General features: G+C 48.6%; 1 protein-coding gene across 1 annotated transcript in view; it reads right to left on the reverse strand.

Annotated features, from left to right (window-relative positions):
* LOC140716545 (G-protein coupled receptor 4-like) overlaps window positions 1–13302 on the reverse strand; it is a 119678-nt gene extending 106376 nt beyond the window's left edge. Inside the window, exon 1 of the mRNA XM_073029359.1 lies at window positions 13173–13302. The gene's annotated coding sequence lies outside the window, so the exon portion shown is untranslated. The remainder of the gene's footprint in view (window positions 1–13172) is intronic.
* Between the last annotated feature and the right edge of the window lie 14418 nt (window positions 13303–27720).

Consider the following 27720-nt stretch of genomic DNA (forward strand, 5'->3'; position numbering starts at 1 on the left):
ATCCAACCGTGTCTTAAATATATTTACTGAGGTAGCCTCCACTGCTTCATCGGGCAGAGAATTCCACAGATTCACCGCTCTCTGGGAAAAGCAATTCCTCATCATCTCCATCCTAAATCTACTCCCCTGAACCTTGAGGCTATGTCCCCTAGTTCCAGTTAAGCAGAAAAGCATGCAGACATGGTCAAGAGGTTCAGTTGTTGTTCAGACCAAACATCAGAATGGGGAAGAAGTGTGACCTAAGTGACTTAGACTGTGGAATGATTGTTGGTGCCAGATGGGGTGATTTGAGTATCTCAGAAACTGCTGATCTCGTGTGATTTTTATGCATAACAGTCTCTAGGGTTTGCAGAGAATGGTGTGAGAAACAAAAAGCACCCAGCAAGCAGCAGTTCTGTGGGCAAAAACACCTTGTTAATGACAGAGGTCAGAGGAGAATGGCCAGACTGGTTCAGGCTGACAGGAAGATGACAGTAACTCAAATAACCACTCGTTACAACAGTGGTGTGCAGAAGAGCATCTTTGTGTGCATGACACGTGGAATCCTGAAGTAAATGGGCTACAGCAGCAGAAGACCATGAACATACACTCAGTGTCCATTTTATTAGGTACAGGAGGTGCAGGAGGTACCTAATAAAGTGGACACTGACTGTATACTTCGTGGTGGATAGACACTAACATTAAATGACTGACCATCTGAAACTGTGCGGGGGAGCTGCTGTTATTGGCAAACTGTGGGCAGCAGAAAGTTTATGGGAACAAGGATTTAAAGTTTATACATACGGTCTGCACTAATCACCAATAGTTTGAACTCTCCGTTTCAGAATAAACACAGCAGGCTAGAAATTCTTACTTTTCAGCTCTGTCCATGCCAACACTTTAGCCGTAAACAAGAGACTTAATCCAAGAGGCAGGATTAAAATTAGTACTTCTCTTTAGAAGCACCGACTTTTAAATGACCTTGTCCGAATGGACAGAAAATGGTCGCGCTGTTGGCTTGTTTATGACTGGTCACTTTCTCCGATGCCGTTCCTGAGTGCGTGCGCTCTGTACACCGAGAGTGCCCCCTGAGTGTCTGAATACCAGCACACTGTGATTATACTGTGGAACAAAAGATTTGGTTTTGCATAGGACATAGCAGCACAGTGCAGCTTCTTTGGCCCACAATGCTGTCATGACTTACTTTAAGATCAATTTAACCCTGGATCAACACACACAAAGTGCTGGAGGAACTCAGGCGGTCAGGCAACATCTATGGAGGGATGTTTTGGGCCAAGACCCTTCTGCAGGACCCCATTGGAGCTCCAGGGGTGGCCTCAATAGTGTCCCTGTGCAAAGTTGGCACTGAGTGTAATTGGCTCTACCACCATCCCTGGCCGTTCATTCCATCATCCACCCCCCCCACCACCCTGTGTGAAACTTACCTCTGACATTCCCCACCCCCCACTTTACTTTCTGCTCTGGGAAAAAATCTTGGGCTGTCCACTCTCTCTATGCCAATTATCATCTTGCAAATCTCTATCAAGTCAACTCTCATCCTCCTTCTCTCCAAAGATCAAAGCCCTAGGTCACTCAACCTATTCTCCTAAAACATGTTCTCTAATCCAGGCAGCACCCTGGTGAATCTCCTCTGCACCCTCTCTAATCCAGGCAGCATCCTGGTGAATCTCCTCTGCACTCTCTCCAATCCAGGCAGCATCCTGGTGAATCTCCTCTGCACCCTCTCTAATCCAGGCAGCATCCTGGTGAATCTCCTCTGCACCCTCTCTAATCCAGGCAGCATCCTGGTAAATCTCCTCTGCACCCTCTCTAATCCAGGCAGCATCCTGGTGAATCTCCTCTGCACCCTCTCTAATCCAGGCAGCATCCTGGTGAATCTCCTCTGCACCCTCTCTAATCCAGGCAGCATCCTGGTAAATCTCCTCTGCACCCTCTCTAATCCAGGCAGCATCCTGGTGAATCTCCTCTGCACCCTCTCTAATCCAGGCAGCATCCTGGTAAATCTCCTCTGCACCCTCTCTAATCCAGGCAGCATCCTGGTAAATCTCCTCTGCACCCTCTCTAATCCAGGCAGCATCCTGGTGAATCTCCTCTGCACCCTCTCTAATCCAGGCAGCATCCTGGTGAATCTCCTCTGCACCCTCTCTAATCCAGGCAGCATCCTGGTAAATCTCCTCTGCACCCTCTCTAATCCAGGCAGCATCCTGGTAAATCTCCTCTGCACCCTCTCTAATCCAGGCAGCATCCTGGTGAATCTCCTCTGCACCCTCTCTAATCCAGGCAGCACCCTGGGGAATCTCCTCTGCACCCTCTCTAATCCAGGCAGCATCCTGGGGAATCTCCTCTGCACCCTCTCTAATCCAGGCAGCACCCTGGGGAATCTCCTCTGTGTGTGAGCAGCACACACAAAACACTGGGGCAGCTCAGCATGTGGCACCTATGGAGAGTCCTGAAGAAGGGTCTCTGCCCAAAATGGCGACTCTTCATTCCTTTCCATCGATGCTGCCTGACCTGCTGAATTCCTTTTGCAGCTGGTATCTACGGGGGGCGGGTGGGAGGGAAATGGCGTGTTGCTGCTCCCTGTTGGGACCCTCCATCTGGACTGGTTTTCTGTCCATTTCTCTCTATAGATGCTGACTGGCCTGCTGAGATCTACCAGCGTTCTGTGTGGGTGGCTTAGCTGAAACCAATCAGTTCTTTACTAAAGTTTAATGTAACTTTCCTGAATTTACAATTGCTGAATCAGAATTGGAATCACGTTTAATATCACTGCATACATAATGATATTTGTTGTTATGCGGCAGCAGTACAATTCAATTCATAATAAAAATGTAAATTACAGTAAGTAGTCGTTCGTTATGTGTCATGTCGTATGACATCATCATTATGCGCCATGTTGTATGAAATGGGCGACCATGGTCTTTCCATTACCACGATTGTTCTTGGCAAACTTTTCTACAGAAGTGGTCTGCCATTGCCTTCTTCTGGGCAGTGTCTTTACAAGACGGGTGACCCCAGCCATTATCAATACTCTTCAGAGATTGTCTGCCTGGTGTCAGTGGTCACATAACCAGGACTTGTGATCTGCACCGGCTGCTCATACGACCATCCACCACCTGCCCCCATGGTTTCACATGACCCTGATCGGGGGCTAAGCAGGTGCTACACCTTGCCCAAGGGTGACCTGCAGGCTAGCGGAGGGAAGGAGCGCCTTACACCTCCTATGGTAAAGACGTATCTCCACCATGCCACAGTAAGTCGATATCCATACAGTAGATATGAATTTTTTTAAAGTTAAATGAAATGACTGGAGTCTCGTCCTTGTCTTTTGGCTCTTGATAGGGCCAAACAAGTCATGGGTGACCCTATCAAGACTAAAAATGGTCCACTAGTCCTCCAGGTTTGGGGGGTTCAGCTCAGGGCTAATAACCCCCACTGGTCAAACAAAACTGTTATGGAATCAGCAATGGAGAATCCTTCCATACAGACAGGGATGGAGGACCGTCACTGTGGCTCCAAACGCCACGGTGTAAGAACGTGCATCACCTTCCTCAGCTTTTACCCTGCGTTAAACCGGGGTGCAGTGTTTCGTCCTGCCCAGTGTTTGAGTACATCTCAGCGTAACCAGCAGCGAAGTCACGTGCCCTCACAACAGACTGCTCTGACCCGATCACCTTGCCACCCTGGGAATGGAACCAGCGTTTTGTTAGCAGGTTATGTTACCGAGTTATTTTTACATCTCTTTTTGCCTTCGAGGTGTCAGGTGCAATTCCGGGCTGGGTTGTAGGGACAAGGATGACACTGGCACGCAGAGGAGGGGGCAGCGACATTTCTCTAGAGCTTTCTGCTTGCCCTCGGGTCATCGCAAAGCACTTTACGGTCAGAATGGGACTTGGCAATGTCAGGTCTGTGTCGGGACAGCAGGAACAACGCTGGTCCGTCTAAATGGACGCCACAGCCAATCAAGCACGCACCCGCACCTCTGCTTCCTCAGGAGGCGAAGGAGTTTCAGCACATCCCCATTGGCCCTCATTCTCCAGGGAACCATCAACCCACACCACAGGGTGAACCCTACCTGGATACACGTTAGCTGGGTTTGGTTACTACTCTGCCCAAAGCCACAGGAAACTCAACAGAGTTGCCAACGTCTCCCAGAACATCACACAAACCACCCTCCCCTCCTTTGGCTGAGTCCAGTCTCACCGTTGAGCACGTCTACACAGAGCGTCCATCATCACAGACCCCGCCATCCAGGCCATGCCCCCTTCTCGGGCTGCTGTCAAGGAGGTGGTACAGGAGCCTTAGGTCCCACACCACCAGATTCAGGAACAGTTATTACCCGTCAACACGTCAGGCTCCTGAACCAGTGTGGATAACTTCACTCACCTCAACTCTGAACTGATTCCACACATCAGGCTCCTGAACCAGTGTGGATAACTTCACTCACCCCAACACTGAACTGATTCCACACATCAGGCTCCTGAACCAGTGTGGATAACTTCACTCACCCCAACACTGAACTGATTCCACACATCAGGCTCCTGAACCAGTGTGGATAACTTCACTCACCCCAACACTGAACTGATTCAACACATCAGGCTCCTGAACCAGTGTGGATAACTTCACCCACCCCAACACTGAACTGATTCAACACATCAGGCTCCTGAACCAGTGTGGATAACTTCACTCACCCCAACACTGAACTGATTCCACACATCAGGCTCCTGAACCAGTGTGGATAACTTCACTCACCCCAACACTGAACTGATTCCACACATCAGGCTCCTGAACCAGTGTGGATAACTTCACTCAACCCAACACTGAACTGATTCAACACATCAGGCTCCTGAACCAGTGTGGATAACTTCACTCACCCCAACTCTGAACTGATTCCACACATCAGGCTCCTGAACCAGTGTGGATAACTTCACTCACCCCAACACTGAACTGATTCCACACAACAGGCTCCTGAACCACTGTGGATAACTTCACTCACCCCAACACTGAACTGATTCAACACATCAGGCTCCTGAACCAGTGTGGATAACTTCACTCACCCCAACACTGAACTGATTCCACACATCAGGCTCCTGAACCAGTGTGGATAACTTCACTCACCCCAACACTGAACTGATTCAACACATCAGGCTTCTGAACCAGTGTGGATAACTTCACTCACCCCAACACTGAACTGATTCAACACATCAGGCTCCTGAACCAGTGTGGATAACTTCACTCACCCCAACACTGAACTGATTCAACACATCAGGCTCCTGAACCAGTGTGGATAACTTCACTCACCCCAACACTGAACTGATTCAACACATCAGGCTCCTGAACCAGTGTGGATAACTTCACTCACCCCAACTCTGAACTGATTCCACACATCAGGCTCCTGAACCAGTGTGGATAACTTCACTCACCCCAACACTGAACTGATTCCACACATCAGGCTCCTGAACCAGTGTGGATAACTTCACTCACCCCAACACTGAACTGATTCCACACATCAGGCTCCTGAACCAGTGTGGATAACTTCACTCACCCCAACACTGAACTGATTCCACACATCAGGCTCCTGAACCAGCGAGGATAACTTCACTCACCCCAACTCTGAACTGATTCAACAAACTATGGACTCACTTTCAAAGACTGGACAACTCACATTCTCAGTATTGCTTATTTATTCATTTTTCTATCTATTTATCTACATTCTTACTAGTTAATTAATCAACCAATTGATTAGTTGATTGATTACTTTATTATGTTAGTGTTTGCACAGTTCGGCTTCTTCAGCACCTTGGTTGCTGGTCAGTATTTGTTGGCGTGTAGTTCCTTACTGACTCTAGTCTATTTCTTTGTTCTACTGTGAATGCCAGCAAGGAAATAAAGGTCCGGGAAGCACTGGGTGGCATATATGTACTTTGATAATAAATTTACTTTGAACATTGAACTTTGCTTCGGGTAATCAGCCAACACCATCGAGGTCCCCTTCCATCCTGGTCCCCCTCCCACGGGGAGAAGGTACCGTGAGCACAGACTCAAGGACAGAGTCCTCTCGTATGAACTCCTCAACCTCGTCGTGGCCCTGGCACCTTATTGTCTGCCTGCACTGCTCTTTCTCTGTGAGTCTAACTCTTCATTCTGCACTCTGCTTGTTTCAATGTAATTATGTAATGATCTGTCTGGGTGACAGGCGAACAAAAGGTTGAAAATGCATCTCAGTGCACGTGGCGATTAATAACCCAATTCACAACGCCCAGTTCCTCGCACAGCAAAATCCTATAACGTTAGCAATTCACATTTCACTCCTCTTTTTCAAAAAAAAAATAAGAGGCCACTCAGCCCATTGAACCAATGCTGTTCTCAGAGAAATCCAGTCAGCTCCATAAGGCTGAAAGACAGAAAGCAAGTACCACCAGGCTCAGGAACAGCTTCTATGCCACCGCTGTCAGACAGGTATAGTGTTGAGCACGACACTTTACAGGACGGGCAACCCAGGTTCAACCCCGCTGTTGCCTGTGAGGAGTTTGTACGTTCTCCCCCGTGACCGCGTGGGTCTCCTCCCACAGTCCAAAGATACACCAGTTGGTAGTTTAATTGGTCACTGTAAACTGTCCTGTGAATAGGCCGGGGTTAAATCGGGGGATCGCCGGGTGGTGTCGCTAGAAGCGCCTATTCCACGCTGTATCCCAACAAATAAATAAGAAGAGCTACTTCCCTCCATTTGTTTGGTTCTTGAACCAACCGGCATTTCCCTGATCACTACCCTAGTGTAAATCCGTGAGCACGTTGCACAACAGTGGAGTTTTGGTTCTGATTGTGTTCTTTCTAGTAAAAATGACTGTGATTAATTTCTTTTCTTGGGGATATTGTGGATCTGATGTTGTGGACCTCTCACGCTGCTGTAAGCAAGTTTTTCATTGCACCTGTGCATACGTGTAATGCTTGACTTTGATCGGAAGAAGGACTGCAGTGGTTTAAACTGGCAGCTCCTCACCACCTTCTCAAGGGCAGCTAGACACCAGCAGGAAGTTACCAGTGACTCCAGCTGGGGACTTGAGTCACAGGGGCAGGTTGAATACGTTAGGACTTAATTCCCTGGGGTACAGAGAATAAAGGGAGATCTTATATCAATTTAATATCAGAGAATGTATACAATGTACAACCTGAAATTCTTACTCCACAGACATCCAGGATTCAAAACACCCCGAAGGAAGAATGTTAGAACCTCAAAGCCTCCCCAATCCCAATCCCATATACAAGCCACAGCTAAAGGCATTATCCCTCCCCCCAACCTGCTCCAGAAAAAGCATCAAATCCCTACCCCCTGCAAAATAGTGAAGCCCCCAGAGACCATGATCTAGAGTCCATCAAAAACTACTGTCCATCCCAACACCTCGACAACCCAGACAGGCTCTTTAATATGTGAGAGAGAGAGGGGGAGGGAGAGGGAGAGAGAGAGAGGGGGGAGGGAGGGAGAGAGGGGGAGAGGGAGAGAGAAAGAGAGAGAGAGGAGAGAGAGAGAGGAGGGAGTGAGGGGGAGAGGGAGAGAGAGAGAGGGGAGAGGGAGAGGGAGAGGGAGGGAGGGAAAGAGAGGAAAGGGAGAGAGGAGGGAGAGAGGGGGAGAGGGAGAGAGAGAGAGGGGGGAGAGAGGGAGAGGGAGGGAGGGAAAGAGAGGAAAGGGAGAGAGGAGGGAGAGAGGGGGAGAGGGAGAGAGAGAGGGGAGAGGGGGAGAGGGGGAGAGGGAGAGAGAGAGAGGGAGAGGGAGAGGGAGGGAGGGAAAGAGAGGAAAGGGAGAGAGGAGGGAGGGGGGGGGAGAGGGAGAGAGAGGGGGGAGAGAGGGAGAGGGAGAGAGATGCCTGATATTGTGTACAGTTCTGGTCACTGAATTATAGGAAAGATGTCAACAAAATAGAGAGAGTACAGAGGAGATTTACTAGAATGTTACCTGGGTTTCAGCACCTAAGTTACAGGGAAAGGTTGAACAAGTTAGGTCTTTATTCTTTGGAGCATAGAAGGTTGAGTGGGGACTTGATAGAGGTATTTAAAATTATGAGGGGGATAGATAGAGTTGACGTGGATAGGCTTTTTCCATTGAGAGTAGGGGAGATTCAAACAAGAGGACATGAGTTGAGAGTTAAGGGGCAAAAGTTTAGGGGTAACACAAGGGGAAATTTCTTTGCTCAGAGAGTGGTAGCTGTGTGGAACGAACTTCCAGTAGAAGTGGTAGAGGCAGGTTCAATATTGTCATTTAAAGTAAAATTGGATAGGTATATGGACAGGAAAGGAATGGAGGGTTATGGGCTGAGTGCAGGTCGGTGGGACTAGGTGGGAGTAAGCGTTCGGCACGGACTAGAAGGGCCGAGATGGCCTGTTTCCGTGCTGTAATTGTTATATGTAGAACTGTTGGACAGACAGTAGTATTTGATGGACCCTAGATCATGGTCTGTGGGGGCATGGAGGGTGGGAATGGGGTTGATGTTTTTGCTTGAGCAAGTGCGTGGGGGGGTCTTTGGGGGGTTCTAACGTTTTTCTAACATTCATTCCTTGGGGTCTTTCTTCTGTAACGGCCCTATTACCCAAGGTGAGATCCCTGTGACTGATCTGCTGAATTCCAGGCAGCAGCCTGTGCCGGTAATAGGCGCGGATGCCAATCAGCTGGGCACAAAGTCAAATTCTCCGCCACACTCTGCTGGGCGTCAGTCACCCTGGTAACTTCCACACTGTTTATTTACCCAAACGGCCTCACCTACCTGCTGGACACTTGCACCTGAAAGGCAGGGCCTCCCGGATACTCCAACAACAAACACTGGCAATGGAAATCCTGGCGGACTGTTTAAGACCCAGAAGCTGTGTGGAGTTTTGCAGAGGCCGAGTTACTGGGTATGATTAAAGCGGAGGTTATGGGTTCTTGGTCAGTGAGAGTGACACTGTGGGGTGTTCGGGGGAAAGGCAGGAGGGCAGGATTGGTGTCATGTTAACCCTCTCCGTGTCTCGTGCCGCAGTGGGCAGCAACGTTGCCGTTTCTTTAGCATTTTTACAGTTTTTTTTATGAGATCACGTTGCTGGCTTGACGCGTAACCCGGCGCGGATGGAAAGCGTGCAAGGGGCCGGATTCGAACCTGGGACCACTCGCCTCCTGGTCCGGTGCTGACGCCACCGCGCGGAATGGGGTTGAGAGGGAAAAGTAAGTCAGCCATGATGGCATGCCGAAGCAGTCTCGATGGGCCGAATGGTCTAATCCTGCTCCTGTATCTTACGGTCTCTTGTCTTAATATCAGTTCACATTTATAGGGCATTCAAAATCAAAGAGCGTTTATTATCAAAGCATGTATACAATATATAGCCTTGAAATTCATCTCCTTACAGGCAGCCACTGAAACCCACTGAAAAAAGGACCAACAAACACCCAGTGTGTGCAAAAAAAAGAGCAAGTCATGCAAACAATAAAAGTAAGCAAATAACATTCACATCTGAGGTTCACCACAGTGAGTCCACAGGCACAGAGCCAGGCATCCCTGCGGCTCTGCGTTCTGAGCACCCAGAGGTGCAGGTGGGAGGCCGAAGGAAATTAAGTAGGGGGCAGGAATAAGCACAGTGCACCCTTAAGATTTCTCAGTATCAATCTAATGCCCTGCTCCAGAGTCACTTCCCCACATCCCTTGGGGATGGAGGTATGAAGAACTATGGACATCGATAGGGTCAGTCGTAGGAAACTCTGCCTCTTGGCAAAAGTATTTAAAACTAGAAGGCAGAGGGTTAGATGAAGAGGTAATAGGTTTTTAAGGGTAGGATTCTTTACACCTAGATAGTGGTTCGAATCCAGAACCCGAGAAATGGTGGGGGTATAGTCCTGTGCAAAAGTCTTAGGCTCATGTATATCGCTCGGGTGCCTAAGACTTTTGCACAGGACTGTACTTGTCAATGTGGAGCGGAGAGTGAGCTTGTAGATCTGGTGGGAGGAAAGGATGTTGGGAATGACGAGGGTGGAGTGATGCGGGAGGGTGTGGGACAGGTGGCAGAGGAGGAGTGTCAGGGAGGGTGCAGACACACCCTGTCCTGAGACACCAGGCAAGGTCATTTGATTCCAAACAATTGGTTTATTGATCATTACAGAATGTCTGTCTGGTGCTTCCCGCTCCCTCCCCTCTCCCTTCCCCTTTTCACAACCATGATTCCCCTCTCCCTGCCCCCTTCCCACTCTCACTCCACAATAGAGACCCAGATCAGAATCAGGTTTATCATCACTCACATAGGTCATGAATTTTTTTTTAGTGTACAGTGCAAAACATAAAATTACTACAGTGCTCCATCTGCTCCATCCAGAAATTTCAATACTTGATAGGTTTTAATCCCATTTTATTCTTCTGTTTCCAGTGTGGAAAGGCCCAGGCCATCACGTGTTCCCGATAGGTTAACCCTCTCATTCCCTGGATGCTTCTCGTGAATCTCCCCTGAACTCCCTCCAACGCCAACAATTCTTTTCTTTGTACATAAGTTCAAAGATTCAAAGTGCGTTTACTATCAAAGTATGTATGCAGTATACAACCCTGATATTCATCTTGCCACGGACAGCCACGAAATGAAGCAGCACCACGGAACCCGCTCAAAGAAAGACTTCAAACACCCAGTGCCCAAAAATAAAGAACGAATTGAGCAAATGGCAAAGACGAATGAATGAAAAACACAGAATATAAAACATCACACCACAGAGTCATCAAAACAGCCTGGAAATGCTCAGCTTAGTTCAGTTCAGTTGAATTTACCGTCGTTTGTTGACTGCCGGCCCGCAGACCCCGTCCGCCCCGATCAAAATCGCACAAAATAGTGATAAAAAAGGTGCAACCAGGAAACCAGAAACTTATCGACAATTATATATCTATAACATGAACTACAGAGTCTAATGCACAGAAAATATCACTCGATATGGTAACCACACCTCCACAGTATTATAATAAATGACATCAAACGCACATAAATCTGACAAAAACAACGTGTATTAAAGTGGAGAGAGAAAGGAAACCAGCTCTGCTGTTTGTAGGGATTAATGTATGACTTTGAGGGCTCTCAAATTTAGTAATATTATGGTAACTCATTCATATACTCAGTGATCATCATCATGTGCCATGCCATATAACATCATCATTACATGCCGTGCCATATAACATCATCATTACATGCCGTGCCATATGACGACATCATCACTATGTGCCATGCCAATTGACATGGGAGAGCGTGGTCTTTCCATGACCATGATTGTTCTTGGCAAATTTTTCTACAGAAGTGGTTTGCCATTGCCTTCTTCTGGGCAGTGTCTTTACAAGATGGGTGACCCCCCCCAGCCATTATCAATACTCTTCAGAGATTGTCTGCCTGGCGTCAGTGGTCGCTTAACCAGGACTTGTGATTTGCACCGGCTGCTCATACGACCATCCACCACCTGCTCCCGTGGCTTCACGTGACCCTGATCGGGGGCTAAGCAGGTGCCATACCTTCCCCAAGGGTGACCTGCAGGTTAATGGAGGGAAGGAGTGTCTTACACCCCCTTTGGTACAGACAGATCTCCACCCCGCCACTCACATCCTTTACCTAATAAAGTGGCCACTGAGTGTATGTTCCTGGTCTTCGGCTGCTGTAGCCTGTCCACATGTTGTGCCTTCAGAGACGTTCCACAGCACACCACTGTTGTAACATGTGGTTATCTGAATTGCTGTCACCTTCCTGTCAGCTTGAATCAGTCTGGCCATTCTCGTCCGACCACGAGCATTAACAGGGCGTTTTCATCCACAGAACTACCACTCACTAGATTTTTTCTGTTTTTCACCCCATTCTCTGTAAACTCTAGAGACTGTTCTGCACGAAAATCCCAGGAGATCATCAGTTTCTGAGATACTCAGACCACCCCATCTGGCACCAGAAAACATTCCAGTGTCAAAGTCACTTAGATCTCATTTCTTCCCCATTCTGAACAACAACTGAACCTCTTGACCATGTCTGTGTGCTTCTATGCATTGAATTGCTGCCGTATGATTGGCTGATTTGCGTTAAGGAGCAGGTGTACAAGTTTACCTAATAAAGTGGCTGCCGTGGTAGGTAGGGTACATTCATCACTTTGGGAATGGGCTGTACGTACTTGCTGGTCAGCATGGATGTAGCGGACTGAATGGCCTGTTCCTGGCCTTGTGACTCTATCACTTCACTGGAACTAAATGCGTGAGGTTGGGTTCAACTGATGGCCAATCCTTGCACTTCCCTACCAATGCCAAAGCTGTCCTGGCGTGGGGAGGTCCAAAAGCATTGGCAGAGGGGGCTGCGGTGAAAGCCTTGGTCAGGGAATGGAGCTTTGGGTGAGGCGGAGGTGGGAGAGAACTCAAGTCCGGGGTACCTGTATCGATGAAGACACGGTCTCCTCGTACAAGGAGAGGGCCCTGGTGCTTAATTGTGATGCATTTCAAGACCAGGCAGAGACGCAGAGCTGGATGAAAAGAGAGAGAGAGAGAGAGAGAGAGAGAGAGAGAGGGGAGAGAGAGAGAGAGAGAGAGAGAGAGAGAGAGAAATGTACAGAAGGAGAGGACAGTTGAAGTTCATTGTCATTTAATCGTATACTGCCAAAGAAAACAGCGTTCCTCTGGACCAAGGTGCACAACACAACACAATACTAACATCGCCACAAATAAATCTACAGATATTAAAATATATTCCAGAGCATTGACATTTAGCATAGGAGAGAGGGAGAGGGACAGGGAGAGACAGGTTGGAAGGAGAGAGGGAGAGAGAGCAGACAGAGTGGAGAGGTGGAGAGGGAGAGAAAGAGAGAGGGAGAGATAGAAAAAGAGAGAGGGGAGGAGAGAGGGAGTGGGAGAGAGAGGGAGAGAGAGATGGAGAGATGGAGAGAGAGGGAGAGAGAGAGAAAGAAAGAGAGAGAGAGGACAGAAAGAGAGAGGGGAAGAGAGGAGAGAGGGAGTGGGAGGGAGAGAGAGAGAGACTGGGACACGGAGATACCTAACTAACTGAAATCGATTACACCTAAGCGCAAATGCGTTCAACTTCCAGTAACAAACCTCACATTTCAAATAACTTGGTCAATTCCCTGAGCGTCCTTGCCCTCTCGGCTCCCCACTCCCCATCCTTCCCGTGCAGCCCCTGGGTATTAAAGAGAAAATGAAAACCTTCGCGGCAGGATGCTGGTCGGAATCAGCGGAGGGTCCAGCCCGATCGATAACGTTACGGATCCGATCCGAGGAAGTCTTCCCGGATTTCAGAACTCCCGGTGTCCGATCACCCACGGAGTGCGCCAACCTATCCGGTTCAAATGACCAGCTCCCCGGCAGTCCGAGTTAGAATAAAACTACAAAACTGTTTCTTTTGCTAAAAACAAATCCTGATGTCCTGAATCAGGCTGGGAACATTTCCATCGAAGTAATTATGCGTCGATCCAACCACGTTGCGTGATCTAATTCAGCTTAATGTGAATCCGTGAACGCAGGTCACTTAACTTTCGGAACTCTGCAAACGCGACCGTGGAGCCCGGACTGAGTCAGCCGAGATTTCCCTGTCATACTTTCACTCTCTCTTCCCTCTGCGCTTTGCCTTGAAGGCGATCGAGACAATCGCAGGCAGCGAGACAGGACGCTGTGCCCAATCTGTTGTGCAGCCTTTCAAAGCGCACTGACAACTTCTTTCAATGGACGCGGAGAAACAGGAAGTGGTTCAAAGGGAGCTCCAGGCGTGCGGTAAGCTTTTTCTTAAAGTCTCTGAGATTCATCAGTTCGGGGGCCGAAATCGTTAACTCTTTCCTTCCCGGGAGCGCGTCCCAGACAAATACACTCTGGGAACATCTGAGTGGCGCTGCGCGCCACAGACCCTTCGGCCCTCCAACGTTGTGCCGACCCTATAACCTCCTCTAAGATCTGACCTTTCCCTCCTACAGAAGGGTCTCGACCCCAAAACGTAGACTGTTTATTCATTTCCGTAGACGCTGCCCGACCTGCCGAGTTTCCCCCCAGCGTTTATGTGTGACTTGCTTTGCATTTCCAGCACCTGCAGACTCGCTGGTGTTTGCAATCCTGCACACCCCTCCGTTTTTCTAACATCCACGGGACGTGTTCTGTCTCCAGTGCCCCTGATGTATCCCCCTCAACCGCCCCCCCCCCCAGCTGGTCGTGCCACGCACCCACCGCTCCTTACCTCGGACACCCCACCCCAATACTTTAAGGTGATGCCCCATAAACACGGCAAGATGCTGGAGGAACCCAGCAGGTCAGGCAGCGCCCATGGAAGTGACGCCTCGGGCCGAAACCCCTCTTCAGCTCTCGGCCCGGAACGTCGACTCTTTACTGCCCTTCCATAGATGCTGCCTGATCTGCCGAGGTCCCCCAGCATCTTGTGCGTGTTGCTTTAAAGTTTCTGCTGCCTGGCATTACTCATTTCCGCCCCGGGAAACAAGTCTCCGGCTGTCCCCCGCGGACTGTGCCTCGGAGCGCACACCTCCAGTCCCCCTTCGCTCCAAAGTCCCAGCTCACTCGATCCATCTTAGAGACACCGGGTTTGTGAAATTCACCCCACCCCCGGCCCCCGCCTTGGACACCGAGATGGTGCCGCGGGATCTGTGGCATCCGCAGAGATCTCGGTTTAATGTTTCTGTAGTTGCAAGCCTCCTCACCAAGGCGATGTGTCAATCAGAAACAAATTGGTTGTTCAAAGATAAAATTATTTTATTTTTGCGTCCTCTTGCAGTGGGAGGGGGATTCTTGGTTAAATGCCTCTTCTGGAATCAACTGTATTCACCATCTACGCTCAGATTGATAGGTACACCTGTTCGTTAATGCAAACATCTACTCAGCCAATCACGCGGCAGCAACGCGATGCATTAAAGCACGCAGACATGGTCAAGAGGTTCAGTTGTTGTTCAGACCAAACATCAGAATGGGGAAGAAATGTGATCATTGACCGTGGAATGATTGTTGGTGCCAGATGGGGCGGTTTGAGTATCTCAGAATCGGCTGATCTCCTGGGATTTTCAGACACACCAGTCTCTAGAGTTTGCAGGGAATGGTGTGGAAAAAAAAAACAATTCAGTGAGCGGCAGTTCTGTGGGCGAAAACGCCTTGTTAATGGGAGGGGTCGGAGGAGAGTGGCCAGACTGGTTCAAGCTGACGGGAAGGCGACAGTAACTCAAATAACCACTCGTGGTGTGCCGAAGGGCGTCACATGCGACACATCGAACCTCGAAGTGGAGGGGCTGCAGCAGCAGAAGGCAACGTTACATAATAAAATAGCCACTGAGTGGAGATTGTAACGGTGGCAAAACGCTGGAGGAACTCAACAGGTCAGGCAGCATCTACGGAGAGGGATAAACAGTTGACGTTTGGTGACCAGACTCTTCGTCAAGGCTGGGGAGGAAGAGGGAGGAAGCCTGAATAAGAGGGTGGGGGGAATGCAAAGAAGGTGATAGGCGGAGCCAGCTGAGGGGGGAGTGGGGTGAAGAGAAAGAGGGAGGTGATGGGTGGAAGAGGGAAGAGCTGAAGAAGAAGATGGGAGAGGAGAGTGGACCGCGGGAGAAAGGGAAGAAGGAAGGGCTGGGACAGGCAGCCAAGGGGAACAGAATGACTGAGGGGATAGCTAGAATGGGGAATGAGAGTTTCCTGGAAGTTTTTATATTGGGTGTTTACTGTGGCATATTGCCACAACATGCAGCAAACACAGCATTTAACAATTTAGAAAAATCAAGAATTATCTAAAATCAACTTAGAAGTACAGATATGAAATAAAATGTGCATAAATACATAAATACCAGCTTGTACTTACGACGTAAACAGCTTTATAAACAGCGGTTTAAAGTGTTTACAGTGCAGAGACTGTGGGAACAGATAGAGGAGGGTGGGGTGTAAGCTAGAGTGGTTGATCAGATTAACTGCCCGGGGAAGAAACTTTTAAGATGGTGAGAAGTTTTTCGTTTTAGTAGGCCCATGGTGCTTTCCAGAAGGGGGATTTTGTGAAAGGCAGTTTTCAGGGTGGGTTGTGTCCACAATGTATGTCCCTGCCCGCTTCTTTGTCCTGGATACGGACGTAACGGTAGACTGCAGCCACTGACCGTTTCTGCTGCCCCGACAGTGTCCCAAACGTTGCACCTCATGTCCCAGGCTGTGCTTGACACACTCATAGCTCTGCTGCAGTGGTCTGAATTGGCAGTGGCTACAGCACAAGAGCCCCCAGTTATACACAGCCTCTAACAGCATGAAACCTCCCAGATAACCATTTTAAAATCAAATCATAGGAAGCTGATTCAGGAACAGCTTCTCTCCCTCTGCCATCATCCCATTTCTCAATAGACATTGAAGCCATGAGCACTACCTCACTACTTTTAAATTTCTATTTTTGCACTACTTATTTAATTTAACAATTTAATAAGTATATATTGAGCCAGTAATTCAGCTTTTTCTCAGCGTTATGTATTGCATAGTACTGCTGCTGCAAAGTCAACAAATTTCATGACAGGTACCAATGATATTAAACCTGATCCTGATCCTAATGATCATATCCTGTTAAGGTGGGAGGGGCAGTGGACCGTGTAGAGGCAGAGAGATGGGGGGACTGGGGTGGGAATCACGTTGTTCTAACTTTTTATTACTTTTTTTATTTAGCGATACAGCACGGTAACAGGACCCAAGAAGCCCACTCCACCCAATTTCTCCCACGTGACCAATTAATCCACTAAGCTGCACGTCCGAGGACTGTGGGGGGAAACTGGAGCACCCGGAGGAAACCCACGCAGGCGCGGGGAGAGCACACGGACTTCTTACAGACATCGGTGGGAATTGAACTCCGGATGCTGGAGCTTTACAGAGGCAGAATTAGGCCATTTGGCCCATCGAGTCTGCTCTGCTATTCTCCAGCCTTCTTCCTGTCACCTCAGATGCCCTGACTAATCAAGAACGTATCAACCCACTTTAAATACACCCAATGACTTGGTCGCCACAAAGAGGCTTTACAGCACTACGCTGCCTGACTCACTACTGTGGCGGCCCAAAGTGATGAATGAGGAGGGAGATCTGCTGTCCCCTACGTTTGGAGGTTCTGTCTGGGCACTGTAGGAAGGGGACAAGTTTTTAAAAAATGTGTATACCTCCATTAAAGCCCCTAATCTGATCCCAGAGGCAGCAGAGAGGCAATGGACCACTCCCTCTCCTTTGAGCCCCATCACGGTGCAGTGTATATATGTATACATATATATACATATATATGCAGAGAAATATATGGCAGTGTAGAACAGGAACAGGCCCTTCAGCCCATAGTGTCTGCGCTGAACATGACGTCACATTAAACAAAATCTATCTTTCCTGTTCGTTTCATCTCCCTCCATTCTCTACACGTTCCGTTGCCATTGTCACATCTGCCACCAACCCTGGCAGCCTGTTCCAGGTACTCTCCACTCTCTGCTTAAGAAAACCTGCCCCACACACACTCCTCAAACTTTCACCCTATCACATGTCCTCTAGTGTTTGACGTTTCTACCCCCTGGGGATAAGTCCCCGGCTATCTGCTCTATTTAACATCTCATAATTTCATAAGTTTCAATCAAGTCTCCCCTCAGCTTCTAACACTCCCTAGAAAACAACCCAAACGTGTCCTCAACCATCAGGCTCTTGGACCAGAGGGGACAACTTCACTCGCCCCAGCACTGAAATGTTCCCACAACCAATGGGGTCACTTTCAATGACTCTTCATCTCATGTTCTCAATATTTATTACTATTTAGTTAATATTATTATTTCTCTCTTTCTGCACTCCGGTTGAATGCTCTAGTTGGCGATCTTTCATTGATTCGGTTATAGTTATTATTCTATAGATTTGCTGAGTATGCCCACAGGAAAATGAATCTCAGCGTTGGATATGGTGACAAATATGTACTTGGTTAATAAAATTTACTTTGAACTTCAACTCATACTCTCTAGTCCAGGCCGCATGCTGATAAACCTCTTCTGTCCCCTCTGCAAAGCCTCAACATCGTTCTGTAATGGGGCCACCAGACTTGCACATAATAATGGTCTTGTACAGCCACAACATGACTTCTTTACTCTTGTATTCTGTGAGCCACAGTGTCACAGCTCTGCACCCCCCCACCCCCATACTTCAAGGACCAACCATGCTTAGTCCAAAGCACGTGGGTCTTGGTGAGAGCAGGTTAAAGGTCCACTGTACCTCCACCAGGCTTTACCCTCAGATTCTACTGTGTTTGGACGTTAAAACACAAGACCGTAAGGAGCTTTGTCAAGTGTTACGCTAGCACTATGGTACCCAGAACAGAAATGTCAGGCATTAGAGGACATGCATTTGAGGTGAGAGAGAGAAGGTTTAGGGGATTCAGTTGAACATCAGAGAATGTATACATGATACAACCTGAAATTCTTACTCTTCACAGAGATCCACGAAACAGAAAAAACCCCAAAGAATGAACGATAGAAAGACATCAGAACCCCAAAGCTCCCACTCCCCCCCATGTGGTGGTGTTAGACTGTTTGAGGTGACTTGTTTTTTAATTCTTTCTTACTTCTCTTCCAATATTTGTATATCTGTGCACTCGTAATGCTACTGTGACACTGTAATTTCCTTTGCGATCAATAAAGTATCTATCTATCTATCTATCTACCTACCCCCTCCACCTAACACATTGTATGCAGGGAATATCTGAGGCAAGATGTTTTAGACACAGAGTGTGGTCGGTACCTAGAATGGGCTGTCAGGGTGGGAGCAGACACAACATAGCCTTTGACACCGTGACTAATTAGGAGCTTATCAACCCCCACTTTAAATAAATACCCTGTGAGCTGGCCTCCTCCGCCATCTGAAGTGCACAGGGTTACCATCCTCTGGCTCAAGAATGTCCTCCTCATCTCTGTACTTGTATTCTGAGGCTGTGCCCTCTGGTCCTAGACTCCCCCACCATAGGAAACATCCTCTCCACATCCACTCTATCTGTGTCCTCTGGTCCTAGACTCCCCCACTATAGGAAACATCCTCTCCACATCCACTCTCTCTGTGCCCTCTGGTCCTAGACTCCCCCACTATAGGAAACATCCTCTCCACATCCACTCTATCTGTGTCCTCTGGTCCTAGACTCCCCCACTATAGGAAACATCCTCTCCACTTCCACTCTCTCTGTGCCCTCTGGTCCTAGACTCCCCCACTATAGGAAACATCCTCTCCACATCCACTCTATCTGCTTCCTCTGGTCCTAGACTCTCCCACCATAGGAAACATCCTCTCCACATCCACTCTATCTGTGTCCTCTGGTCCTAGACTCCCCCACTATAGGAAACATCCTCTCCACATCCACTCTAACTGTGTCCTCTGGTCCTAGACTCACCCACTATAGGAAACATCCTCTCCACATCCACTCTATCTGTGTCCTCTGGTCTTAGACCCTCTCCACATCCACTCTAACTGTGTCCTCTGGTCCCAGACTCCCCACTATTGAAAACATCCTCTCCACGTTGACTTAAACAGACACATGGACCCACAGGGGATGGAGAGACTTGCATTTTGTACAGTTAGATGTGATTTGGTTTAATTCGGCATCAGGTTTAGCACAAATGTTGTGGGCCGAATGGCCTGTTTCCGTGGTGTGCTATTGTTCAGAATTAGAATCAGGTTGAGTATCATTGGCATACGTTGTGAAATTTGTTAACTTTGTGGTGGCAGTACATTGCAATACATAATAAATATAGAAAAAACTGAATTACAGTAAGTATATATATGCATTTTAAATAGTTAAATTAAATAAGTAGTGCAAAACTAGGAATAAAAAAAGTAGTGAGATGGTGTTCATGGGTTCAATGTCCATTCAGGAATCGGATGGCAGAGGGGAAGAAGCTGTTCCTGAATCGCTGACTGTGTGTCTTCAGGCTCCTGTACCTCCTCCCTGATGGTAAAATGAGAAGAGGGCATGCCCTGGGTGCTGGGGGTCGTTAATGACGGACGCTGCCTTTTTGATGCACCACTCCTTGAAGATGTCCTGGATACTACGGAGGCTGGTGTCCGTGATGGAGCTGACTGAGTTTACAACTCTCTGCAGCCTATTTTGATTCCGTGTAGTAACCCCCCACCCCCCCACCCCATACCAGACAGTGATGCAGCCTGTCAGAATGCTCTCCATGGTACATCTGTAGAAGTTTTGATGATAAACCTGTATACGTGTGATGTGAAACGGTGGAACTAGTTAGCTATCACAAGTTCAAATGGTCTAATGGATCCTGTGTGATGTCTCCATTAAAAGGAATTCTACACAGATTCCAGGCAGAGCGATGTCATTCAGCCATACATTTGCCAGGGTTTGCCCTGTCAGTCGGTCAGCAACTTTAAATTCCTTGCTGTTATCATCTCAGAGGTTAGGTCCTGGGCCCAGCACAAAAGTGCCATTTCGATGAAAGCATGGCAACGTCTCTACTTCCTGAGGAGTTTGTGAAGATTTGGCCTGACATCGAAAGTATTGATAAATTTCTACAGATGTGTAGTGTAGTGGAGAGTGTATTGACTGGCTGCATCACAGCCTGGTATGGAAACACCAATGCTCTTGAACGGAAAGTCCTACAAAAAGTAGTGGATATGGCCCAGTCCATCACTAGTAAAGCCCTCCCCACCATTGAGCACATCTACATGAAGCGTGGTCACAGGAAAGCAGCACCCATCATCAGGGACCCCCACCACCCAGGCCATGCTCTCTTCTGTCTGCTGACTTGAAACTCACACCACCAGGTTCAGGAACAGTTATTACCTTTCAACCATCAGGCTCCTGAACCAGAGGGGACAACTTCGTTCAACTTCACTGAACTGATCCCAAAACTTATGGACTCACTTTCAAGGACTCTTCATCTCATGTTCTCAATAGTCTTGGCCCAAAACGTCGACTGTTTACTCTTTTCCATAGATGCTGCCTGGCCTTTTGAGTTCCTCCAGCATTTGTGTCTGTTACTTTGATTTCTAGCCTCTGCAGTTATTTCTTGTTTGTGTCTCGATATTCAATGCTTATTTATCTATTTTTCTCTTCTCTGTATTTGCACAGTTTGTTGTCTTTTGCATATTGATTGTTTCTCTGCCCTGCTAGTCTTTCTTGATTCTATTATGTTTCTTGAATTTATCGAGCTTGCCCACAAGGAAGTGAATCTCAGGGCTGTATACGGTGATGTATATGTACTTTTGCTAATAAATTTACTTCGAACTTTGTTGTGGCTTCTCTGACACCTACATCAGGAATAGGCCCATCTGAAATTGAACTTCAAGTTGAAGTTCAGGTTTATTGTCATTCAAACGCACACATATATACCGCCAAACGAGACAGCGTTCCTTCGGACCAAGGGACACGACACAGCACGTATAACTCACACACCACACGTAGAGTAATATTACCACAAAGAAGTTAGCCAATAATAAAATATATTGCAGAAGATTGACATTTAGCATAAGGAGCATTTCCGACGCAAGTTAAAAAGTGAACAGTATAACGCTGTTGGCTTTTCATATATGATGAGGCCTGGGTGGTGGCAGGAAGTTCAGGAGTCTCACGGTCTGGGAGAAGAACCTCTTTCCCATTTCAACAGTCCTTGTGCTAATGCTACGGTACCTCGTGCCAGATGGTAGGGAGCTATAGACATTCTGGGACGATGGGCGGGATCACTGACAATGCGAAGGGCCCTGTGCACACAGCACCCTGCCCTGGAGGCCTTCATAAAACAGCGAAGGGACGGGGTTAAAAATCTGCTCCGTCACCCACCGCCCAGGTCCACTTTGTTGAAGTACAAAGCATCGCCTGATGCAGCATCACGCCAACGTCACGGGAGCACATTCAGAGCCGAGCACAACCAAGGAAATAAAAAGCAAGCGGCAGGCAGAATGTTTGTTATTCTGACGTTAATTGCACTGGCTGTTTTAAATCTCCTCTGTCTGTCCGGAGATACAGCACGGCAATAGGTCTGAGGAGCCTACAGCTGCCCAGTGAAACCTGTGCGACCAATTAACCTCGTTAACCCGTCCCTGCATCTTTGGAGTGTGGAAGGGAACGGGAGCACCCGGAGGAAACCACGGGGAGAACGTACAAACTCCTTACAGGCAGTGGTGGGAATTGAACCCGGGTCGCTGGCACTGGCAAGCGTGGTGTTAACTACTAGGCTCCCGTGCTGCCCCAGAGCATGGGTGTTTGATTTGACACGAGGAAGTCTGCAGATGCTGGAAATCTAGAGAGCCGCGCACACACACACACAAGATGCTGAAGGAGCTCAGCAGCTATGGAAATGAATAAATGTTCCTTCCTGGGGACTTGATTCCCTTTCATCCGTCCCTGAGTATACCATTGCCTGTCGGTCCCTCTGGGCCAGCTCATCCTCATTATGTGCCGTGTGGTATGACGTGGGCGTTCATGGTCTCCTGACGAAGGGTCTCGGCCCGAAAGGTTGACTGCTCGTTTCCACGGATGCTGCCCGACCTGCTGAGTTCCTCCAGTGTGTTTGTGCGTGTTGTTCTGACGACCATGAGTGTCTTTGGCAAATTTTTTCTACAGAAGTGGTTTGCCATTGCCTTCTCCTGGGCATTGTCTTTACAAGACGGGTGACCCCAGCCATTATCAATACCCTCCAGAGATTGTCTGTCTGGCGTCAGTGGTCACATAACCAGGACTTGTGATCTGCACCGGCTGCTCGTACGACCATCCACCACCTGCCCCCATGGCTTCACGTGACCCTGATCGGGGGCTAAGCAGGTGATACACCTTGTCCAAGGGTGACCTGCAGGCTGGCGGAGGGAAGGAACGTCTTACACCTCCTTTGGTAGAGACATAACTCCTGTTCATTGTGTCTAGGTACGGCACGGAGCAGGCCTTTCGGCCCATTGAGTCAATGCTGACTATCTGCCACCCATTTATACTAATCCTAGTTTAAGGTCACTTCCTTCTCCATACATACACAACAACTCCCCCCACCCCCAGAGTCTACCACTCACCCCACATCAGGGGCTAATTAACCTCCCATCCCGCACGTCTATGGGAATGAGAGGACACCGCAGCACCCGGAGGGGGTATCCACACACAGTCACAGGGAGAATGTGGAAACTCTTCAGTGAGGTTGAGCAAGCGAGGGATTTTCTCGTTGGAGCGAAGGAGGATGAGAGGTGACTTGGCAGAGGTACACATGATGATAGAGTGGGCCTTTTCCCCAGGGACGAGACGGCTAATACGAGAGCTCACAACTTTAAAGTGATTGGAGGAGTGTGTTTTGGGGGGGGGGGGGGTGGGGGGGATGTCAGAGGTAGGTTTTTACACAGAGAGTGGTGGGTGTGTGGAATGTACTGCCTAGTGTGATGGTAGTAGCAGGTACGTTCAGGACAGTTTGAAACTCTTAGGTAGGAATGTGGATGAAAGGACAATGTGGGAGGGAGGGGTTAGACTGATCTTGGAGTTCAGCCAACATTGCGGGCCGAATGGCCTATGTTCCACACAGCCAGCAGAGGAGCTCAGGATGACTCCGTGGGCAAAGCAGCGAAACATTCCTTCTTCAGCTGCAGTGTTAGAATGATTCAAACCTTCTACAGAGGAGTTACAGTAAGAAACATGAAAAAAGTAAAGACATAGTGTAGAAAGAGAGGAGAAAGTCAGGTAGTGATCATGGTCTGTTCAGAAATATGACGTTGGAAGGGAGGAAGCTGTTGAGTGTGTGGTTTTCAGGCGAGATGTACCAGCTAGTGGAGTGGTGTCGCAGCAACAACCTGGCACTCAGCTTCTGCAAGACCAAAGAGCTGATTGCAGACTTTAGGAAGGTGAAGATGAGGGAACAGGAACAAATCCTCATAGAGGAATCAGAGTGGAGAGAGTGAGCAGCTTCAAGTTCCTGGGTGTCAAGATCGCTGAAGATCTAACCCGGTCCCAACATATCGATGCAGTTACAAAGAAGGCAAGACAGCAGCTGCATTTCATTCAGATTTTGAAGAGATTTGGGGTGTCACCTAAAACACTCAAAAGCTTCTGTAGATGTACCGAGGAGAGCATTCTAACAGGCTGAGTCACTGTCTGGTTTGGGGGGGGCGGGGGGGGGGGGGGCTACTGCACAAGATCAAAGTAAGTTGCAGAAACTTGTAAAATTAGTCAACTCCATCATGGGCACTACTTCCATAGTATCCAGGACATCTTCAAGGAGTGATGCCTCAGAAAGGCAGCGTCCAACATTAAGGACCCCCATCACCCAGGTCATGCCCTCTTCACACTGTTACCATTGGGAAGGAGGTACAGGAGCCTGAAGGCACACACTCAATGATTCAGGAACAGCTTCTTCCCCTCTGCTATTAGATTGCTGAATGGACATTAAACCCATGACAACTAACTCACTACTTTTTTTTGTATTTCTGATTTCTTTTTGCATTACTTATTTAACTGAGCTACTTAAAATACACACATATATACTTCAGGTAATTCAGTTTGTTCCCCCCCCCATCTATCACCGTACTGCAGACGCAAAGCCGACAAGTTTCACGGCACACGTCGGCGATATTAAACCTGATTCTGACTGCGATTCCTGTCAGCGAAAGTGAAAAAGGAGCACAAACCTGTTTGACATCTTTGGGACTTGCCCGGTGAAGTCACTGCCGGCAAAGTTCTGGAGAAGCATCGGAGCTTTAGAAATGAGTGAGGTCAAAGGGACTGGGGCGATAAATAACGGAGACAACGGCCTGTGACAAGTAACTAAACAGAAATCAGAACTCGGAGGTCCTCTAAAAGGACACATTTGAATTATTCCCTGCAAAACACCTCAATATTTAGATTCAAGGTCAGATGAAGGTACTGGGAGTACGCGTGCGAAAACTTAGAGTAAAAACTTCAAAAATACCTCTTATCCTCCTCAGGACAAGAAACATGCCCGGGTCAGAGACACCATGGGTTAGGGAGGGAGAAAAGCTCCCTCTACACTGAACAAAATTGGAAGTACTTTTGGATCTCCAGGCCCTTGCGTGCAGCTCACCTTGTGTCAAGGTCAGCTCCGTGTGACGGGCACAGTCCCAGCTCCACACTTTGTCCCTGGTGTGGAGTTGTCCACGAGGCCATCACATGGAGCTGACCTTGATTGACCCCTGGGTTGAACTGACCTAAGGGTCCTGTTGCGGAGGTGACCTTTGAACCCTGGGGTGGAAATGGAGCCCAGGGGTACTGACTGCAGGGCACTGTCCTGGAGCTGACCTCGAGCTTTGGCATGGAGCTGACCATAAGGTTCTGATGTGGAGTTGACCCGAGTGAGGAGGCTGACATTGGGCCCCTGGGGTGGAGCTGACCACAGGCCTTCCTGGACCTGGTGTGGAGCTGACCGTAGTGTCCTTGTGGGGACATGACTTTGTGGCCTTGGGATGGGATGGGCAAATTTGTGTGGATTTGTCTTTGAGTCCCTGGGATGGGGCTGGCCACAACAACCTTGAATGGGATGAGGGTGAGCTTGAGGCCTGACATGGAGCTGAACACAGGGCCTGAGTGCGGAACCAAACTTAGACTTCTGGGGGGTGGGGAGTTGAGCTCTGGGCTCTGGTGCAGAGCCAACCTTGGGCCCCAGGATGAAGCTCACCTTGGGCCCTGATATGGAGTTGACCACAAGGCTGTGGTCTGGAGCTAACCACAGGGCCCCAGTGCGGAGCTGACCTTGGGCCCTGATATGGAGTTGACCACAAGGCTGTGGTCTGGAGCTAACCACAGGGCCCTAGTGCGGAGCTGACCTTGGGCCCTTGGATGGAATTGACCACAGACCCTCAGTGTGCAGTTGACAACTGTGTCCTTGTGTGGACCTGACTTGGGGTTCTGGGATGGAGCTGAGCTTCAGCCTTCACACGGAACTGAACACGGGTCCGAGTGCGGAGCTGACCCTGGGGCCCCTGGGGTGGAGTTGAACACAACATGCTGGTGTGGTGTTGACCTTGGGGCCCTGGGGTTGTGGGGCCTCAGACTCTATCAATGTCATCCTCAATAACCTGCTTCGTTTACTTGACAAAGCTGCCGGCAACTCGCCAGCACACACGGTCCTCTTACTCTAAAAATAACTGAGAGTGCCCACCAAAGCTGATCTGAAACACACAACTTCCTCTCTGTGTGGGAACCTATTTGTTCTGCTGTCAACATCCTGTGCTCAGCTGGCATGCAACTTCACCATTTCAGCCAGGTTCCCTTTCCAACTAATCTCATCCTTCCCTCTTGTGCAGAAGGCAGCTGCCTTTACTGAGGCTCTGTCTGTCCGCCTGGGGACAGGTTAATTTGGAGTAGATTTGCCCTGAGCCCAGCGGACCGCCAGTCAAGAGGCACGGCAGGCAGAGGGCGAAGCCTATGTTAGACTGGGTTAAAGGATGGTTAGCCAGACATGGGCATTGAAGGAGCATGCCAACTGCCTTTTTGCAGAAGGTCATTGGTTCAGGATCCACTCAAGGTGAAGGGTCTCAACTTGAAACGTTGACTAGATGTTTCTCTCCACAGTTGCTGCCCAACCTGCTGAATTCCTCCAGCAGGTCCAGGAGCCTTAGGTTCCACACCACCAGGTTCAGAAACAGTTATTATCCTTCAACCATCAGGCTCCTGAACCAGTGTGGATAACTTCACTCACCCCAACACTGAACTGATTCCACACATCAGGCTCCTGAACTAGTGTGGATAACTTCACTCACCCCAACACTGAACTGATTCCACACATCAGGCTCCTGAACCAGTGTGGATAACTTCACTCACCCCAACACTGAACTAATTTCACACATCAGGCTCCTGAACCAGTGTGGATAACTTCACTCACCCCAACTCTGAACTGATTCCACACATCAGGCTCCTGAACCAGTGCGGATAACTTCACTCACCCCAACACTGAACTGATTCCACACATCAGGCTCCTGAACCAGTGTGGATAACTTCACTCACCTCAACACTGAACTGATTCCACACATCAGGCTCCTGAACCAGTGTGAATAACTTCACTCACCCCGACACTGAACTGATTCCATAACCTATGCACTCACGTTCAAGGACTCTACAACTCATGTTCTCATTATATACCGGCTGGGTAGCCTCCAACCTGATGGCATGGACATTGACTTCTCTAACTTCCATTAATGCCCCTCCTCCCCTTCTTACCCCATCCCTGACATATTTAGTTGTTTGTTTTTTTCTCTCTCTGCCCATCACTCTGCCTGTTCTCCATCTCCCTCTGGTGCTTCCCCCCTCCCCCTTTCTTTCTCCCTAGGCCTCCTGTCCCATGATCCTTTCCCTTCTCCAGCTCTGTATCACTTTCGCCAATCACCTTTCCGGCTCTCAGCTTCATCCCACCCCCTCCGGTCTTCTCCTATCATTTCGCATTTCCCCCTCCCCCCACTACTTTAAATCTCTTACCATCTTTCCTTTTGGTTAGTCCTGACGAAGGGTCTTGGCCTGAAACGTCGACAGTGCTTCTCCCTATAGATGCTGCCTGGCCTGCTGTGTTCCACCAGCATTTTGTGTGTGTTGTTGTTTGAATTTCCAGCATCTGCAGATTTCCTCGTGTTTTCTCAGTATTATTTATTTATTTATCTGCACACTTTTTCTTCTCTTGCTCATTGGTTGTTTGTCAATCCTTGTTTATGTATATATTTTTTTAATAAATTCTACTGTATCTTATTTTCCTGTAAATACCTGCAATAACTGAATCTCAAGGTGAGATACAGAATATTTACCTTGCTAATAAAT

This window comes from Hemitrygon akajei, chromosome 25, assembly GCF_048418815.1.
Source record: "Hemitrygon akajei chromosome 25, sHemAka1.3, whole genome shotgun sequence".
NCBI classification, from domain to species: domain Eukaryota; kingdom Metazoa; phylum Chordata; class Chondrichthyes; order Myliobatiformes; family Dasyatidae; genus Hemitrygon; species Hemitrygon akajei.